The following is a 20,564-nucleotide window of genomic DNA, read 5'->3' as shown; positions in this document are numbered from 1 at the left end:
GGTCCACATCTTCGCTAGCATTTGTTATTGATAGACTTTGCAATGAGGACCATTCGGATTCGAGGAAGTGGTCCCTCCTTGTAATTTGCAGTTGAGTCACTCCAATCATTAGTGTTATGGAGCAAGATGAACTTTTGGAAATGCAGATGCAATTCTATCACCTCCCTGCCACAACTGCTCTTGGATTTTCCCATCATATTGAATATATGATCACATCCCTTCATTGCTTGTTCCCGAAGTTTGTCTCTGATGTCTTTTCACTGGAATGCCCTCTGCACTCTGGCTTCCATCCCATAGGGCATTTTTCATTTCTAGAATGTCCTAAGATTCCCTGGTCACATAGCCTTCCAAGATGCTATTTTCCCTGCGTGAAATTCTTCCTGCATCTTAACCCTGGTTTACGTAGGTTCAACCTACGGATCTCAAACCAATTGTTACTCTGAAAAGCCTTTCCTGACACCCAGGTTTTGGTGAGGGAAGAGGTCCCACTATAAGTTTGCAAAGGATCTGGCTGTGATGTATCATTAAATTCCTCTCAGTGAAAGCAGGAACTCTGTGTCTTCTTCTCTCCACATTCTATTTCCAGAAATTTATTACACGCCTCCTAGCTCATCGTAGGTGCTCAGTATTTACTTAGTGTGTGAAAGACAGAAAAGATCTTGGAGGCCTCAAGGTGTCACTTGGCTCGGCACTTTTGATCTCCTTGTATATTTGGCGATTGAATTCTTTCTTTCCTGGGTTGATGTGTACACTATAATCAAGGCAAAATATAAGGCATTAATACATATCCATAAATATAGTTTCTTGCTTTCAAGGAACTCGTACCGCAGATTTCTACAAGTTAGGGCTTTTCAAAAGCTCTAGAAGTATGTGAACGTTCAGTATGATTCATTTTCACTTCAAAGAAAAATCGTTGGACTTCCATAGCAAAGGTGGAGACCTTCCAACGTTTAGTCCAATACTTATACCTTGACCATTTCAGGCAAGTCTTGTGGTTCCTTCTGGAGGTGTGTGGCACTTGCAGAAATGTGAAAATTTTCCAATGTCCTCAGACTTTGCTGTCATTTGCAATCATCAAGAAAGCTTCCAGGTCTCCCACCACACACAGTCAGTAGCCAACGGAGTGCATTCCAGGAATATGCGTTGTTAACCAGCATCAGCGTTGATACTGTTGCTGCACACTCAATGCAGTGGGCAGGGCCAGGATTGTCCACTGGGTCTCATGTGGAAAGGAAAGAAGGGCTTCCCCCACCCCCACAGAGCCCAACACCCCCACCCGCTGTTCACAGCCTTGTGACTAGAAACGGTCCCCAAAACAAGAATCAGACAAACCAGAGAAGCCCAATGATAGTCCTTGAGATGAAGGAACTAAGCAGCTGGTTGAGATGGCACCAAGGGGAAAGGTTGCTCTTTTTGTCTGCCACTCTACTCCTTTCTTCCTGGACGCCTTAGGGGTTCGTCATGGAGATTTGAAATAAAGTGCACAAAAGTCATATGTGTTGAATCAAGATTTTGCATTTAACCATCTCTCAAAAAGGAAGAGAGCTTCACCTGCACATGTTTCTTTCAAAAACGTCAACTGCTTTTCAATTCTGGGGTTTCTCTCTTGCCTTGTTCAAGTAGCCTTAAGAGTAAAAATCGACGAAAACTACATAAAGATTCAAAGATACCAACAAAGGACACCTTCTGTTTCTGAAATCATCTTTCCATTTAGTAGAACACGAGCTCTATTCTTTGTATTTTGCCTAGGGAATTAGCAATGTCCTTGTTCAGATGGCAAGGCATCCGCCCGCAGGAGATTGGGGTTTGGTCCCTGGGTCGGGAAGATCCCACCCCCCCCCCGCCGCCCCGGAGAAGGAAATGGCAACCCACTCCAGTATTCTCGCCTGGGAAATGCCACGGACAGAGGAGCCTGATGGGCCGCAGTCCATGGGTCGTATCAAAGTTGGGCTCAACCCAGCAACTAGGAACAGAAGTATTTCCAAAGACCACACTCAAGTGTGTGTGTGTGTGTGTGTGTGTGTGTGTATCTCCTCTCGCCATCTTGAAGTCTGTCTCGGAATCTTCATGTATTTCTGCCTCTGTATCTCCTGACAGCCGGCCGCCGGCCCGTTCGTCTGGCCCCGGCCTCTGCCAGGTGATCTGCCTCTGGATGAGGAGCTTGCGCAGGCCAGCTGTCTCCCTTGGCGTGGGTGCGTGCGAGTGTCTGTCTGTGTGCCTGCCTGTGGCTCGTCTACTCTCTCAGGAAGGTCGAGTGCTTGGCGGGCGGCGTGGGGGCAAAAGGGGGCCTCGGTAGTGCGAACGGGCGGGGCTGAGGCGCTCTGGTCGACCGTGCCTCCGTGGCTTCCGGTGGGTATGGGCACCAGGCAGGTGCCGGGGAAGTTGGGCACTCAAGTTTCGCTGCGCCTAGGCCCACAGGATGTTCAAAGGTCCCTGGGCCGCGGGGGTTGGGAAGCGGGGGGCCCCGAAGACCGACACCTCCAGGGCCCTGCGGGCCGGAGCAGCGAATGGGATCGGGGGGAGGCCCCGCTCAGCGAGCGCGGCCGGGTCTGGAGTGGCCGGGGGTGGGACGGCGCCGAGACCTCCGCACCCCTCAGCCCACACCCCAGGCCCCGCGCGCACGCATGCATGCCCTCCCGGTCACTGGGTGGTCCTGGAAGCCCTTCGGGCCCCCGGGCCCGGCCAGACGCTTGCTGGTCTGGTGTTGGCGGTGTTCAGGGGGCGGGCCGGCGTCAGCAGGCTGGAGTCAGGTCGGGGGTCATGTGGCTCAAATACAGCACGCCCCCCGACGAGAGGTGCGGCCCGTTGGCCCGACCTGCAGGTCGGAGCGAAAGGGAGGCGAAGTGCAAGGCTCTTAGGGCGCCCGGCGCCAACCGCTTCAGTCTCCGGACATATCAGCCTGAAGGCGCTGGATCTTGTCTGCTCTCAGAAGTTAAGCAGGGTCGGGCCTGGTTAGTATCTTGGATGGGAGACCACCTGGGAATCCCGGGTGCTCCAGGCTTTTTGCCTACCAGAGGAGGTCCTTTAGCCCCACCCCCTCCCACCTCCCGCGTCCCAATATTTGGATCCCCCCCGCAGCCCCAGCCCCTCCCAGGGCGGGGGGAGTGGGTGGCCCGGGCCCCGGCTCCCGCTGCAGACCTGGGTTGCCTCCACGCTGCCCGCGAGCCCCTCCGCATTCACATTCGACTTCCAGGACACCAGACGACAGGCAGTCCCTTCTCCATCTGGGGCTCCTTTGGCTTGCCTCAGGCAATCCCAGGGCTTGCACCGACTCCAGCCATAGCCCCATCCCCCACCCCACCCCCTGCCTAGCAGGCGATCGCGCGCGCGCACGCACAGATAGATGTGCCCAAACGGGGCATCTATCTTGTTCACTTATACTGTGGGTGGATCTATGCCTGGGAGTGGGACTGCTGAACCATAGGCTACTTCCACTTTTAGTTCCTTCGGGAACCTCCATATTCTTGTCCATACCGGCTCCACCAACTCCCATTCCTACTCACCATGGAGGAGAGTTCCCTTTGCTCCACATCTTCTCCAGCATTTGTTATTGACAGACATTGCAGTGAGGCCCAATCGGACTCATGTGAAGTGGTCCCTCCTTGGAGTTTGGAGTTGAGTCTCACCAGTCATTAGTGATGTGGAGCAAAATGACCTTTTGGAAGTGCAGATGCAATGCTGTCACCTCCCTGCTCCAACGGCTCTTGTATTTTCCCATCATATTGAAGATACTACCACTTCTCTTCAGGCTTGCTCCTCACGTTGTTCTCTGATGTCTTTTGCCTGGAATGCCCTCTGCACTCTTTGGCTTCCATCCCATAGGGCATTTTTCATTTCTTGAATGTCCTAAGTTTCCCTGGTCACATAGCCTTCCAAGATGCTATTTTCCCTGCCTGAAATTCTTCCTGCATCTCAACCCTGGTTTACCTAGGTTCACCCTATGGACCTCAATGCAATGGTTCCTCTGAAAAGCCTTCCCTGACACCCAGGTTTTGGTGAAGGAAGAGGCCCCTCTATAATTCTCACAGGATCTGCCTGTGATGTATCATTAGAGTCCTCTCAGTGAAAGCAGGAACTCTGTGTCTTCTTCTCTCCACATTCTATTTCCAGAAACTTATTACTTGCCTCCTAGCTCTTCGTAGGTGCTCAGTATTCACTTAGTGTGTCAAAGATAGAAAAGCTCTGGGAAGCCTCAAGGTGTCTCTTTTGATCTCTTTGTATATTTGTCGATTCAATTCTTTCCTTTCCTGGGTTGATGTGTACACTATATTTGAGGCACAATCAATGGCATTAAGACACATCCATAAATATAGGTTCTTGCTTTCAAGGAACTCGTACAGCAGATTTCTACAAGGTGGGGTTTTCAAATGCTCTAGAAGAATGTGAACGTTCAGTATGCTCCATTTTCATTTCAAAGAAAGATCGTTTGACTTCCATAGCAAAGGTGGAGACCTTCCAACGTTTAGTCCAATACTTATACCTTGACCATTTCAGGCAAGTCTTGTGGTTCCTTCTGGAGGTGTGTGGCTCTTGCAGAAATGTGAAGGTCTTCCATCGTCCTCAGACTTTGGTGTCATTTGCAATCATCAAGACAGCTTCCAGGTGTAGGTTCCAGACCACCACCACACACAGTCATTAGCCAACGGAGTGGATTCCAGGAATATGCGTTGTTAACCAGCATCAACCTTGATACTGTTGCTGCACACTCAATGCAGTGGGCAGGGCCTGGATTATCCACTGGGTCTCATGTGGAATGGAGAGAAGGGTTTCCCACACACACACACACCACCCCCTCTGTTGACAGCCTTGTGACTAGAAACGGTCCCTAAACAAGAATCAGACAAACCAGAGAAGCCCAGATGGTAGTCCTTGAGATGAAGGAACTAAGCAGCTGGTTGAGATGGCTCCAAGGGGAAAGGTTGCTCTTTCTGTCTGCCCCTCTAGTCCTTTCTTCCTGGACGCCTTAGGGGTTTATCATGGAGATTTGAAATAAAGTTCACAAAAGTCTTATGTGTTGAATCAAGATTTTGCATTTAACCATCTCTCAAAACGGAAGAGAGCTTTGCCTGCACATGTTTCTTTCAAAAATGCCAGTTGCTTTTCAGTTGTGGGGTTTCTCTCTTGCCTTGTTCCAGTAGCCTTAATAGTAAAAATCAACAAAAACCACATAAAGATTGACAGATACCAGCAAAGGACAGCTTCTGTTTTTGAAATCATCTTTCCATTTAGTAGAACACGAGCTCTATTCTTTGTATTTTGCCTAGGGAATTAGCAATGTCCTGGTTCAGATGGCAAGGCATCCGCGCACAGGAGATTGGGGTTTGATCCCTGGGTCGGGAAGATCCCCCGGAGAAGGAAATGCCAACCCACTCCAGTATTCTCGCCTGGGAAATGCCACGGACAGAGGAGCCTGATGGGCCACAGTCCATGGGTCGTATCAAAGTTGGGCTCAACCCAGTAACTAGGAACAGAAGTATTTCCAAAGACCACACTCAAGTGTGTGTGTGTGTGTGTGTGTGTTTGTGTATCTCCTCTCGCCGTCTTGGAGTCTGTCTCGGAATCTTCATGTATTTCTGCCTTTGTATCTCCTGACAGCCGGCCGCCGGCCCGTTCGCCTGGCCCCGGACTCTGCCAGGTGCTCTGCCTCTGGCTGAGGAGCTTGCGCAGGCCAGCTGTCTCCCTTGGCATGGGTGCGTGCGAGTGTCTGTGTGTCTGTCTGTGTGCCTGCCTGTGGCTCATCTGCTCTCTCAGGAAGGTCGAGTGCTTGGCCGGCGGCGTGGGGGAAAAGGGGGGCCTCGGTAGTGCGAAGGGGCGGGGCTGACGCGCTCCAGTGGACTGCGCCTCCATGGCTCCAGGTGTGTTTCAGCACCAGGCAGGTGCCCGGCAAGATGGGCGCTCAAGATTCATTGCGCCTACTCCCGAAGGAGGTTTAGAGTCCAGTAGGCCGCGGGAGTCAGGTCACGGCAGGTCCCGAAGATCGACACCTCTAGGGCGGCGTGGCCCTGATCAGAGAAACGGATCGGGGGCAGGCCCTGCTCAGCGAACGCAGCCAGGCTTGGAGTGGCTGGGGGTGGGAATGGGCCAAGACCTCCGCACCCCTCAGCCTACCCCCAGGCCCCACGCGCAAACACGCCCACCCTCCCCGTCACTGGGATGTCCTGGAAGCCCTTCGGGCCCCCGGGCCTGGCCTGGCGATTCCTGGTCTGGTTTTGGCGGTGTTTGGTGGCGGGCTGGCGTCAGCAGGCTGGTGTCCTTTCGCAGGTCGTGCACCTCAAGTACAGCACGCCCCCCAAGGAGAGGTGCGGCCTGTTGGCCTGACCTGCAGATCAGAGTGAAAGGGTGGCGACGAGCAAGGCTCTTAGGGCGCCCCACAGCAACCGCCTCTGTCTGGCTGTCGCAGTTTCCGCGGGGTGGCATGTGTTTTCCTCTTTATAACCCGTGCTTGCTGCTCTTCCAGTTTAACTTAGAAGCAGCCCTTATTTTCTGCATTTCTAGTTGTCACCGTTCACTGGGGCTTTCCATGTGGTGCTTGGGATAAAGATCCTGCCTGCCCGTGCATCAGATAACAAGCGATGTGGGTTCGATCCGTGGGTCGAGAAGATGCCCTGGAGGAGGGCGTGGCCACCCACTCCAGTATTCTCGCCTGGAGAATCCCATGGACAGAGGAGCTAGTGGGCTACAGTCCCTGGGGTCGCAAAGTCAGACACGACTGAAGCAGGTTAGCACACACTCAGGTTTTAGTTCAGCCACTCAGGTGTGTCCGACTCTTTGCCACTCCGTGGACTGCAGCACTCCAGGCTTTCCTGTCCTTCAGTATCTCCTGGAATTTGCTCCAACTCATGTCCATTGAATCATCATGCCATAGAACCATCTCATTCCGGTGGCATCCACCAGAGAGGTGGCTGGGGTTTGGCAAAGTGCCTGGTCTTGCTGCGTGGGTGTGAACCTGCCCTCACCACTCCCTGACCGTGTGACCGTCACCGTGTCCTCCTCTGTAAATTTGGAGGGGGCAACACCTGCTTGGGAAGGGGCACACACAGCATCTGGTATATAATCAATGCACCATCCATCGCAGCATTGTATATATTAATAACAGGGATCACATTTAATAACCTGCTCCTTTTTCTCTCTTGTCACTTAACTGTGCTCCAGATCACATCTGCTTTACTTACCCCTGTAAATCCCACACCCAGCACAAACAAGACTCAACAAATTTGTGGCTGAAGAGGCAGGAACATACCCTGTCTTCAAGGAGATGAAGCCAAGCGAGATGAGGGCCTAATGATAACCCTGTGTGATGAGGGGACCTCAGGAGGACCTGCATGGCTGTGGGGTGGGGTAGGGGCATGGGCAGATGAGCTCCTGGATGGGGAGGTGGCAGGAAGGAGGGCGGGCTGTTCCTTGTGGGGTGTCCACAGATTGTACTTCACCCCTCACTGATGAGCACTTAGGCAGTTTCCAAACACATGTCACTGTTAGGAGGAAACAATCATTGCCTAGCTCCTACTCAATTGATTTCGTACAATATGTTTCTAGCATTGGAGTACAATCATCTGCTTTATTCATTCCATGCTCCGTCCATCCACCCATCCAGCCAGCCATCTGTTCATCCAACCATCCACTCACTAATCAATCCATCCATCCACTCATTAACTCATCTGATTATCTCAGACCCATTGAGAAGACAGACGCCTCTTCCACTCCTGCTCCTAGGAGGACCCCCAGCGTGAGTGACTGGAGCCTTGTGGGGACAACAGGGGAGACACAGAAGGGAGATGCCTGCAGGCCCTCCTCCCTCTGAAAGGTGAAGCACCCACCTGGTCCTAATGCCTCCTTGTTGGGGTGTTCAGGCCGGCCCTTTTCCTTCTTGCGAAACAAGAGGCTGATGGAGGACTTAATTGATGCCCTTTTTCTTTGGGGCTTTGTGCAGCGAGTCCTGCCTGCTGGTGCCGCTGCTGGGGTTGTTCCCGGGGCTGTCCTGAGAGCCTGTCGAGCTTTAGGGAGAGAAAAGGACCTTTAACTGGCACCCTTGTACAAACACACACCCCTCCACAAGATCTACTGATAGAAATGGGCACCCAGCAACACCCGCACCTCAACCTCGAAGCAGACAGTGGAGTCTCCTTCACCAAACACACTCCACACAAGCAATGCAGGCTCCGAGACACAGAGAACCACCCCAGGAAGTTGAGATTCTCTGCCTCGAGCTCTCCCCCGAGGAGGGCTGGACTCCAGGCCAGCTGGTGCAGAGGGCACTCCGACCCTCCATCAGGGTCGCTGCTCAGCAGGTGAAAACGCTCAAGCAGAAGGCAAGCTCCCCTGCTCTGGGCAGTTCCCCACACCTCCTGCAGGGTGACTGTCCCCGGCCATGGCAGGAGAGCGACGGTCACCGTGCAGGTCTGCTGGCCAAGTGACCACATGTGTCCTCCATCGAGTGCTGCCTGGCTCAGGACGGGAGCTTAGGTGGTGGTCTCAATGAGGACAGTGTCAGTCACGGGAGGGGACAGAGTCTCCTGAGAGGAGACCCCTGAGGAAAAGGGAGGGACCCTCAAGAGCGAACCTGAGAGGCACAGGGCCATCACTGTCAGGAACATGCCCCGGGCCAGGCAGACCTCTACCAAGATCAGGAAGAAAGCTCCCACAGGAGTCAATCTGTAGAGAAGGACGTTTTCTAAAATCACTGAGGTCACTGAGCTCTTCTTCCCCAGCACCTGAAGTTCACCACTAAACACAGGCACTAAACCCAAGGGTATTCCTTTAAAATCATCCTTGCAACTCCTTCAAGACAAGAGGCGCAGGGCTCCTGAAACTGATGACGGGCACACAGGCCGCTTACTTGTGGGCGTCCCTGAGGTCCTCATGGGTGGCTGTGTGCAGCGCCCCCGTGTGCAGGCGGCCCAGCCGAAGGGACAGCGGTAAGGCGGGGGTCGAGGTTTCACATTTGATGGTGGTCTTGTCATCTCCTACCTCTTCCCGTATAGCTGGCAGCTGAGGGAGTGAGGTAAGTGTCCAATTGGCTAACAATAGACTGTTTTGAAAATGGCAATCACATAGGCGTCACATTATAACCAGAAACTTATTTGAAGATCTATTAGCTATGCTTTCCCCCAAGTACAAAAAAACCCCCTTGTTCTAGCTTAATGCCATCTTAAAGGACTGTCTTGTTCAAGAGAAGCAGGGCTATGGGGCAGCGAGAGCATCCGATTGAGTGCAGAGACCATGGATGGGAGCCTTCCTGCAGCTGCCCTCTCTGGAATCCAGCGACCAGATGGCCCTGCCGGGCAGGACAGCAGAGCGACGCCAGCACCGTGGACCCTGCATGGCATGAACTGCCCTGATGAAAGGACTGTGCTCATTGCCAGATGCTGCTCAGAAGCACCACAGCTAGAGCATGAAACCTCTCAGCAAAGCCGTCCAGACCTTTCTGTTTGAAGGAGAAAAAGACACAGCTTGTGCCACCACCCAAGATCATTTGTAATGATGATGCAGGTTACTGGAACCCATGACAACAAGAGAAACACAGAAAAGGTACCTAACCCCTCCACGCGAACACCATGTGCCTGGATCGTATTTCTCGGTAACATACAGACTCGGGGCTACTCCCTGAAGTACTTACACGCAGTTCGAGTGTCATTCGCTCACAGTGGTTTCCGTAAAGCACCCCCTGGTCTTCACTAAGAGATGATCTTGTATCACCCTAGAGTGGTGGGAGGTTCAAAAGGGAGGAGATATATGGGTACCTATGGCTGATTCATGTTGAGGTTGGATAGAAAAGAAAATTCTGTAAAGCAATTATCTTTCAACTAAAAAATAAACAAATTAAAAAAAAAAAAAAAGAGAGATGGTCTCTCCTGGACTCCCAGCGTTTCTGCTGGTCCTGGGTGTGAGGACAGGAAAGACAGTGGTGGCAACAGTGTGGGGAACAGATTAACCCCTCAGGGTCCAGACAGGTCTCACTGACACATCTGGGTGTGTGGTTAAGCCAGGGGAGGTTTTAGGAGACATGCATGGCATGTATTTTTATAAACAATGAGTGTGTTGTTTTAACCAACTAACCTGTGCCTTTTTAGTGGGATTCTGTAAAGAATACTGATCCCGTGCAGTCCCACGGGAGCTTGGTGACAACAAAGTGACAGTGCAAAATACAGCTGAGCTCGTTTAACAGCAGCTGGATAAACTGGGCACCCTCTCCTGAGCTCTAACAAGAACCCTCAGACAACAGAAGGCTACAAAGGCTAGAAATTATCCACATGGAACTGAACAGAGATCGATCTCAAATTCAAGTTAAAATAAGCATTTATAAAAATCAGAAAACAGCAACGAACAGAGCAGGGAAGTGACACACCTGGGTTGACTATGGACTCAGTGGAGACAAACACCTGCCTCAAAAACAGGGACTGTGGCCAGCCCCTTCGCCTGGGCCTTCTCCTGAGGAAGGCCTCTGGGTCCACAGCCTGGCTGCCCTACCCAGGATGGGAGCCACACCACTGGTGCCCACATGGCCAGGATGGGCAGCACCGTGTCCACTTAACAGGAGGGCAAAGCAGACCACAGAGCAGGCGAGTGGCACACCCAGGTCACCAACCCCAGGGGGACAGCGCTGGTCTGCTGTGCCCAGGAGAAGGGCTCCTGGGCACTGAGCTGCCTGAACTGGAGCACAGCCACCCCAGTCCTGCGGGAAGGCCCAGGAGTACTCGGTCAGTGGGCTGGGAGCAGGAGAGGGACAAGGAAGGCCAGCCCTTGGGGCACTGGACTCCAACAACAGGGGCTCATCCAAGTGACCCGAGGGGAGAGGCAGCGAGCTCCCTCCTGATGCTCCCTGCATCAGGGATGCCGTGATGGACACGAGAGCCTCTGGAGGAAAGGTGGCTGGACAGCACCATGGTTAAGTGTCCAGGCTCTGATCAGACCAGTCCGCACCGTGCTGCTGGGTGTGAGAGCCTGGGCAGGGTGCCCGGCCTCGCTAAGCCTCAGTGTCTATGTCTGCTGAATGGGGATAGCAGCAATCTGGATCTCACCTGGGGCTGAGATGACAAACTCGGAAAGCACGTGCCTGGCACACAGAGTCTCCTGCACACTGCTACCCACCATCATTAAATTGGCTTCCCGCAAATCTAACATCTATGGCTCTGATTCAGTCATTTCTTACATGAAAACACTAAGCGGAAATTCCATGGTGGTCCAGAGGTTAAGACTTGGCACTTTCACTGCCGGGACACTGGTCTGATCCCTGCTTGGGGAACTAAGATCCCATAAGCTGTGTAGCATGGCCAAAAACATAAGTAAAGAACATTTTAAAAATAAGAAATAATACTATGTCTATTATAAACATGCATGAGATGATCAGAAGGCAAACAAGTGGGAGAAAGGCACACTGTTACAACTGTCCCAACGAATGACCTATTTCCAACAGAACCATCAGCACATTTTAAGTGGTGGGTGAGTTTCATCACTTCCATTAAAACGTCAATTATTCACCAGGACATAATCACACAGTGTTCATTCGTGTTAAACGATAAGGACTCTTTAATACTTCACAGAGAAACAAAGGCGTGCTACATTACTAAATAGTTTACCTTTCGACACTGCTTCCTTAAATCACTAGGCTGATAGATGCATGCAAAGAAATGAAGAGAAACCAGATTCATTGCGACTCTGAAGCTAAAATTTCAAGAATCCGTAGAGGCAAATACAGTAAAGCAAAAATGATGGCAAACATGTAAGTGACATGAAGATTTACAGAACATATGACTGGAAGCAGAACATTTTTTTTGACCACAGAAGATAAATAAGCTATTCAAGATTTACTAGAGAAACACTATAAATTATTACTCAGGAAGATACCATTCTATTACAACATCATGATTTGTTAAAGCACAGCATTCTGTACAACAAAGGGCCTTAACAGGTGTCTATTCTCAGCCAAATTTCTCTATAAGTTAGTTTCTCTTAATCAAAAACATGTTATACTTTAAATTAGTAATTTAACTGATGAGGAAGTTACCATAATATCTATTTTAACATTGAACAAATCTAACCAGCTCTTGGACATTAATGTAAAATCCTGACATAGAATTTGATTTAAAACTTCTCAGAATAAATTCATTAAAGCAAGTTCCCTGTGGTAATATGTAAGAATGAAAGCTAGCATAATAGCAGGTGCAGTCTTTACATTTTATTAACTATAGAAGATACTTTCTTAACGAGTCTAATAGAGACATTAACTGTGCAAAAGCTGATGAGATTTACAGTCTTAAATACAAGCACCAACACAGAAAGGATATTGTGTCAGTTCAGTTCAGTTCAGTCGCTCAGTCGTGTCCGACTCTTTGTGATCCCATGAATCGCAGCACGCCAGGCCCCCCTGTCCATCACCAACACTTGGAGTTCAACCAAACTCATGTCCATCGAGTCGGTGAAGCCATCCAGCTATCTCATCCTCTGTCGTCCCCTTCTCCTCCTGCCCCCAATCCCTCCCAGCATCAGAGTCTTTTCCAGTGAGTCAACTCTTCACTTGAGGTGGCCAAAGTACTGGAGTTTCAGCTTTAGCATCAGTCCTTCCAATGAACACCCAGGACTGATCTCCTTTAGAATGGACTGGTTGCATCTCCCTGCAGTCCAAGGGACTCACTCTCAAGAGTCTTCTCCAACACCACAGCTCAAAAGCATCAATTCTTCAGCGCTCGGCTTTCTTCACATCCCAACTTTCATATCCAAACATGACCACTGGAAAAACCATAGCCTTGACTAGATGGACCTTTGTTGGCAAAGTAATGTCTCTGCTTTTTAATATCCTATCTAGGTTGGTCATTAACTTTCCTTCCAAGGAGTAAGCGTCTTTTTAATTTCATGGCTGCAATCACCATCTGCCGTGATTTTGGAGCCCGCAAAAATAACGCCTGACACTGTTTCCCCATCTATTTCCCATAAAGTGATGGGACCAGATGCCATGATCTTAGTTTTCTGAATGGTGAGCTTTAAGCCAACTGTTTCACTCTCCTTTTTCACTTTCATCAAGAGGCTTTCTAGTTCCTCTTCACTTTCTGCCATAAGGGTGGTGTCATCTGCATATCTAAAAGTCCATTAATTCTACACTTAAGAGGATCATTTCTTTATGTAAGCACAATCTCATTTATGAATTACACATGATATGTAGTTTAGGATCCATCTACATTATGCTTATACCTGCGTGCTGCTGCTGCTAAGTCCCTTCAGTCCTGTCCAACTCTGTGTGACCCCATGGACTGCAGCCTACCAGGCTCCTCCATCCATGGGATTTTCCAGGCAAGAGTACTGGAGTGGGTTGCCATTGCTTTCTCCTGTAACTGCATAGTGATACACCAATTCAAATTACTGCTATGGGGGAAAAACACCATTTAACGAGACAGGAAGACAAAGCACAAACCCGACTAAGGGGACTCACGCTGTGGACCACAGCACTGCTATGACCAGAGGAAGTGGGGGGACGGGGGAGGGGAGATGGATGAGTAAACTACAGCCTCGGGGGCTGGGGGGGGATCTGGATTGAGGACGACTAAGCAGACAACAGGATGAGACAGGAAATCAAAACCAATGATGAAAGCAGACACACTGTCAGAGAACTCCAACAGCAAGGAAAACACAGAACTGTTCTTTTCATAAATATTCGGGAAGAAATCAAGCATGAAACCACAGAGAAATCGTCAAAGAATTTTAAATATCAACTAATTAGCCAATGATGCAAATTATAAAAACAGTGTCAGAAGACCACAAAATGGACTAGTTACCACTTCACAGGCCTCTAAAATGATTCACGGTTAATTTAATTATAAGCTGACTAACAATGCAGCTAACATGAAATGGGTGGTAACAGAAAAAAGAGATAATACAAGTCCAGTTACAAAGCAGAGTGTTGTACACGTGATTTCATGGGGTAAACAGCAATGCACTCACAACACCTAAGCTAAACACCCAAGAAAGCTGGAACATGTGCTTTAGAGCCGCACACTCTGTCACCAAAAGCCCTAGGTCATCATCCCAGTTTTAGACTCAGAAAACTGAGGCAGCCCAATGTCTTCCCTGGGGCCCTGGGGCCCTGGGCTTTTAACCTGGTTTCACACGCAGAGCTGGCCGGAGTGCGTGGCCAGGTCCATCAGCAAGCAGACCAGTGTAGATTCTTGGTTTTGTTCCCACTGCATGCCCTGTACCCTGTAGCCAGGCATTCCCAATGGAAAATGTGCTGCACGGCTTTCCCACGCCATGACAGCTGCCTATAGTTACTTTCACAAAGCTGTCTGCTCCCTGAGAACAGAAACTTCCCTGCAGCTGCTGTGCCCAGCACAGGCCAGGCCCAACGTTACAGAGGCAGGCTCTGGCTGAGTTCATGATGACATGCTAAGTTGGTGGTCCAAATATCAAGACTAATTTGTCACTGTGCCATTGTGGAATGATTAAAGACTAGGCGGTTTAAAAACTTTTAGACCTCTGAGCGTAGCAAATGTACCTGATTTTCTTCTGGGTATAAAGAGAAAAATCAAAAAACAAACAAAAAACAGCATGCTGGGGGAGGGATGCGGCAGGGAGGAGGCAGACACATACCAGAGTCATGATGCCCAGCTGGTCTCCCTCCTGCGCCAGGCTGTGCCGCCTCCTTCTGGGCTTGGGCAGGGGCGGGCAGGAGCCAGCATGCGAGGAGGTGGGAAGCAGGTTGAGGGAGCTCACTGATTTAAAACGACAGAGGCTGCCTAAGCTCCCCCTGCCCTCCCTGCTCTCAGTCTCCTCGGCCCGCTGCTCCGTGTTCTCCTTCTCTTCTTCGATCAACCTAAAATAGAATAAAATGCATCACCTGCCTTTGTCAGCAGAGGAACCTGTCTGGACAATAAATTTGGGCTGGCATTCTGTGTCATGATTAGCAAATTCCAGAAACAGTTGCTCAATGAACATCTCAGCCAAAAGGTTCTATGTTTCCTCTTTTGAATATTCTCAAACTTAGAATAATTTAGCGTTGAGTCTTACTGGCCCCTGATCATTCACGCTTGATTTCACTTATTTACTCTAACCTTCTGCAGGGACCCTGGTGGCAACTCTCTTCCTCTGAGGAGATACCTCAAGTTGACAACCCTTACTTCCCCTGCTCTCAGGGCAGAGATGCATGTCAGTGCCTCAAGTCTTTTCCACTGGGAATCAGGAACTCTGTATAATCAAAACAGCAATTCACGAACAAGCTGCAGTTTCTAAACACAAGTCTCCAGACCAGATGAAGTGCTGAGTTGATTTTTTTTTTTTTTTAAGGTTGTGTATATACAAACGCATCACTTGATGAAGTTCTCCACCAGCTTTGTGTGAGTTTCTGGGTTCATGTCAATGTGCTGCATTAACCTAGAATTCACAGTTTCTGCTCTTCTCCCCTAATGTGTGGTGGATGTTTTTATATAGCAGTTTAAATACACGATTATGCAAATAAAATGATTTTCAAATTAAAATACAAGATTCTTACAGACAGTAAACTCTCCAGCTTCACTTCTACTCATACATCTTGAAAGTTTTTCACTGTTGATTACAAGTTGATGGACAGAATTTACCATTTACATCAAGTCAACTTGTCAAATAAGGAAAAATCACTTTTACCTGACAACTTGCTGTAAAAATAAAAATATTAATATATAACCATTCCATACTTCCTGCAGGGATGCAGAAAGATCATCTTTCTGAGCTCGTCTCTGCTCAAACACGGCCCACAAAGCTGTCTGTCTTGGCGTCAAATGGGCAGGCGACACCACCTGCGTTTGCTGGTTGTCCCATTCACCCCCTGCCTTTCCCCAGGATCCCCGCACTCAGCCGACAGGAAAGGGCACCTCAGCCTGGGCTGACGTGGCGAGAACAGTCTGAGCAGCAGCTCTGCCTGGTCCTGTGCAGGGTCACCAGCCTGCGGCCACTCTGAACGTGGACTCGGGACACGGGCATAGCTGTGCGGGTGTGGCACCAGGCAGGCCTCGGGGCCCCCAGCCACCCGGCCGCACCCAGACCCAAGGCCCCCTGCTCACCACGAGGGAGGCCTTTGGATTCTATCCCGTTTTGAAAATTGTTATAACTGCCAAGATGGTGTCTAAAGAAAACATCTTAAATATACTGATGAGATGTGAAAAACTCAAACACATGTCCTTGGACCACTGTCTTACAACAAGCCAATCTTCACACTGCATTAAGTTAAAAAGGAAAATGCAGATCTGAGTGGGAATTTGCCAACCCCAAAACTCCAGCTTTCACCAGGTGGCTTTTCACCAGAACGTGGGGGGCTCCGAGGGACACAGGAGGGTGCAAGGGCCATAGGGGACACCGCCTCGGCACCTCACCCACCTTGGGGCTCAGAGCTGACGGGGAACACCCCACAACGCCCCCCCACAGAGTGCTGACACCACACCGTGGATAGAACGCCCTGGCTGACCGAGCTCTATAAGCAAGGGCAATCTAAAAACTGAAAATTCTTGAAGCAGACCTGAGGTCAGGTTTCTTGCTATGGAACACTCAGATGTCCCTAGAAGACAGCTCCTCAGAGAAACCGAGTTTCTGGGGAGCCGAGTTCGCAATCACCCACTGAATCTCTTCATTGATGGTGTCCAGCTTCTCCTGAAGCATCACAGTCAGAGTCTTGGCATTGGCCTGCCCGCTGGGCGACAGCTGAGTGGCCGAGCTGAAGAGGGTGACCCTGTCGCCCTCGTCGTCAGACACGCCCTCGTCACTCTCAAATGCCTGGGCCACGTCGGCCAGCATGCTGGCTTGCTCCGCGTGCTCCCAGTTCTGCTCCTTCAGGGTCTGCATCTGGGCACGAGAGGACCACGTCTCGTCAGCAACATTCAGGGCAGCTCAAGTCTATCAGGAACTGAACCCAATTTTACATGGAAATCCTGACTGTGGATAAATGGGCCATGTTCATGAGACACTGCCATCTCTTAATCGAGCAGGACTGAAGAAACGGGCAGGGGGAGAATCCAGTTCCTAGATGGCCTGGTGACACCCAGGACGGCAGGCATTCTATGAGGTTATTCAAAAGGGTGGGCTGATGGAGTCAGAGACAGAAACTGAAAATTACAAAAATACATCCATGCCTCCATCAGCCAGGCTGGAGGAAAATAAGAAAAAAGAACCCTTCAGCTCGGCAGCCACTGGGTCCCTATCAGCGGTCACCTCTGGTACCAGTTCACCAGAGAGTGCCATCCTCTCAGGCTTCCAGCCCTCCATTTCCCAGGCTGGTCTGAACACCCACAGACAGGAGCGAGCAGGGTCAGCCAGGAGACAGGAGGGCCAGCCCCCCTGCGGCTCTCCTCTCTGGGCACAGGCCCTCGGGCTGTTCTGGGGGACGGCCCCTCGCACCACAAGTGTGGCTCTGTCATCAGAGACACACGGGAGAGGGCCCACGGGGCCCCGTCCCGCCCTCCGGCTCTCACACCTCACACCCTTCTCTCTGAAAACGTCCCCCCTGCCACACTGTCACCCAGGTCCTGCCTTCTTTCCCAAACATGACCTCAAAGGAACTGAGGGGCAGCCTCGAGGTGCTGGCTTGCTGGCTCCCTGTCCCCTGTGGCCAGTGCCCTCGCCTCCTGTCTTCATCACAACCCCACCCCAGGCCTGGGCTACCCCCTTCGCTGGCTCCAGGACCACCTGCCATCATTCCTGCTCCGCTCTAGCAAACCAGCTGCCTATGGGTTCACCCCCATCAGCCCGGTCAGCAAATCCTCTCCCTTCTCTCGCCTTCCAATAGCACAAGGGGAACCAGCAGATTCCTCCTCCAGGGCTCCCTGCAGCACCCACTGTGGGTCTCTGAAAGCTCCCTGGGAGCAGCCTCTATGGTCCCCTCCCGCCCGGTTCCTAGCTCTCTGCCAGCAGGCAGTGGGTGTGCCCCAACCTGCAGGGCAGCTCCCCGGGGGTTTGAAGAACCCATGTTACCAAGCCCCCTCCCCTCTTTGCCCTCCCCCACACCCGCCCCAGCATGTCTCTCCCTGGGATCCAGGCCCTGCCCTCCCTGCAGTTATTCCTGTCGCTTGCACCCCTTCTCAACCTTGGAATGCAGGGTTCCCCACAGCTCTACCCTTGCACCCCATCTCTCTCCACGGGCACCCACCTGGTGACTTTACCGTGCTCGTGGCTTTCAATGCCATCTGTATGCCCACGACCCCAAGTCCACCCTGAGCTGAGTGAGTCCTCTCCCGGATGCAGGCCGGAACACTCAGCTGCTCTCCTCACAAGTCCCTGGGACACCCCATGGGCTTGTCCACCTCAACAGGGCCGAGGCCCAGCTCTTAGCTCCCCGTCCCGGCAGCCCTCCTCACCTCAGGAAACAGGCTCTGGCCTCAAGCTGCTGAGGCCTGAGCCCGGGCTCCTCCCTGATGCGGCCCGCTCTCTCCCTTGTCCCCACTGGTTGACATGACCCTTTTTCTATCTCCAAGTGGCTACTTCTCTTCCTGCCTCGGGGTCTCTGGTTCAAGGTCACCCTCCTGGTGTCACCTTGCTGGCCACCCTGTTCACACACAATCGTCCCCTCCTCCTTGGACAACTCGGGCACTCTGGTCTCCTTTCCCTGCTCATTACTGTTCGACAGGCTGTGCGGGTTTAAAAAGGGGTCCACAAATTCTTCCCTCCTCCTCCCTTCAAGCGGCAGAAGGGGCAACTCCTGCTCAGCCCCTAAGTGAGGCAGGACTGTGCAGCTCACTCTTGCAAACAGAAGTGAAGGTGTGCGGCCTCGGGATCAGGGTGCAAAAGGCCCCGGGCTAAACCCCACGCTCTCACTCTCAGAGGGTGTTCCGAGGAGAGTCAGGCCATATGGGAAAGCCACACGGCAGGGACCTGGGCCTGTCCCCAGCAGCCAAGTGAATCTGAAAGCCTGCCATCCAGCCCTGGGGGGCCTTCCTCTGTCTGTGCCCTCAGGAGGCCCTGAACCAGGCCCGCCTGCTACAATGCACAGGCACTGTGGACTGTGAGCTGCTCCCTAGGAAGTCATTAAGCTTTGCAATGATTCGTTACGTAGCAGTGGATAAAGGACACACACGGTTTTTAATTCACTGCTGGAGTCCTACTTCTGACCATGTCTGGCCCAAACTAACTGCTCACTGAATATGGAAGCTCAAAACACAGACATGTATGAACAAACACATGGCATGAATGAGGTGAAAAGATAAAGGCACTTAAACTCCCAATGAGAATTCTTCTCACTATAAGCTGATGGATATGTGTATCCATTTACTCGTAGGATGATTTCAAAACTGTGGTAATTAGTACCATGCTGGGCCTCACAGTAGGCCACAAGTTATCCAAATTGGTTATTTTAAGAAAAAAAAAGCATGCCTTAAAAGTAAACTCTTAGCCAGAAAAAGGAAAATGGGAAGACATAAAGTGACCTATCAGCGCTTTGTTCCAAACCCACCTCAGGACCACAGTGTGAGGGGGCAGGTGCCTCACAAGGTGCCCACCAGGGACAGGAAGAGGGCCGCGGGGTCCTTGCCTCTGACAGCTCATCGTGCAGCGCTGCCAGCTGGCCTTTCTGGGGGCATTGTAGCACTGCCCGATCTCCTGAGTGGTCTGCTGACCAGTCTGCCACAGGGAACCTGAGGTCCAGAGCACTGCCCAAGTGGGGTCAGCTGAAACACACGGCAAAGAGCAGCGCTGTTAGAAGAAAAGAGAGCTCACTCTGTCAGTCGAGCCAGAGCCTGTCCATTTGGAAGATTGACAATTTCACAGCAAAAGGGCCCCCGGGAGGGCACTGCCCTCTGGCTCCAACAGCAACAGGCCACCCGCTGCTCCACAGACACTCAGGGCTCATCCCCAGCAGCTGGAAAACTCCCATATGTGGGGAAGGCAGTGCTGACGCGAGGGTGTGGAGCTGACTAGGACAGGATCGGCTGTCTGAGGCTGGGGCATCCAGGGTCCCTCTGGAGCCCACTCTCAGGTCCCAGGGCGGGGCCTGCACCTGCTCTGCTTTCCCCTTGGCACCCCACCTCCCCTTCGGCCCACGCCTGCTCTGACCTCCCTCTCCCACGGGAAGTCTGTGGATCACAATCACCAGTCTGCCTGGAACACTGTCTGCACTGCTCTCATTGTTTTTAAAGGTGTCTCAAACAACCCGCAGCAGAAAGGGCTCGGAGCCACACCTCGGAGCTGAGCACCACTGGTGTCTCCCATTAAAACAAAGGCGAGCGTGTCACTGGACTCTGGGCTGAACAAGGCCCAGCACAGATGCTCAGGCCCTGAGCACTAAGGCCTGGGCCTGCAGGTGCCAGGAGCTCACTCAGCAGGGGCCTGCTGAGAGGCAGGGTGGCCCCGCCTTGACTGTGAGCCACCTGCACTGCAGGACTGCCCGGGCTGTGCTCAGTCTTGTCCCTGGGAAGAGGGTGGTGCCTTCACGTGCAGGAGTCCCTAAACCTGGGAGACAGGACCTTCCTCCGAGGACAGGACACCCCATACATCTGCAGAGTGGCCAGGGCCGACCACCAGCTCAGCCTGCTCGGGGTCACCCGCTGCTCTGCTCGACGGTTTTGCAAGGAACACTGTGTTGCATAGGAGATGGAAGTCTGGAATCTCCCGGAGCCACACCT

The 20,564-nt window shown here is 51.7% G+C and overlaps 1 pseudogene across 1 annotated transcript; it reads right to left on the bottom strand.

The window, feature by feature from the left end:
* Window positions 1-15,376: 15,376 nt before the first annotated feature.
* On the bottom strand, window positions 15,377-17,611 carry LOC147343336 (liprin-alpha-1 pseudogene; annotated as a pseudogene). Its single transcript, XR_015156048.1, has one exon. The product of XR_015156048.1 is annotated as a liprin-alpha-1 pseudogene (transcript).
* Window positions 17,612-20,564: the final 2,953 nt, after the last annotated feature.

The sequence above is a fragment of the Bos grunniens genome, chromosome 27, assembly GCF_055505025.1.
Source record: "Bos grunniens cultivar Pamir isolate PY7600 chromosome 27, Bosgru_T2T1.0, whole genome shotgun sequence".
Taxonomy (NCBI): Eukaryota; Metazoa; Chordata; class Mammalia; order Artiodactyla; family Bovidae; genus Bos; species Bos grunniens.
The sequence above is the reverse complement of the archived record's forward strand: the minus strand, read 5'-3'. Positions and strand labels throughout refer to the sequence as shown.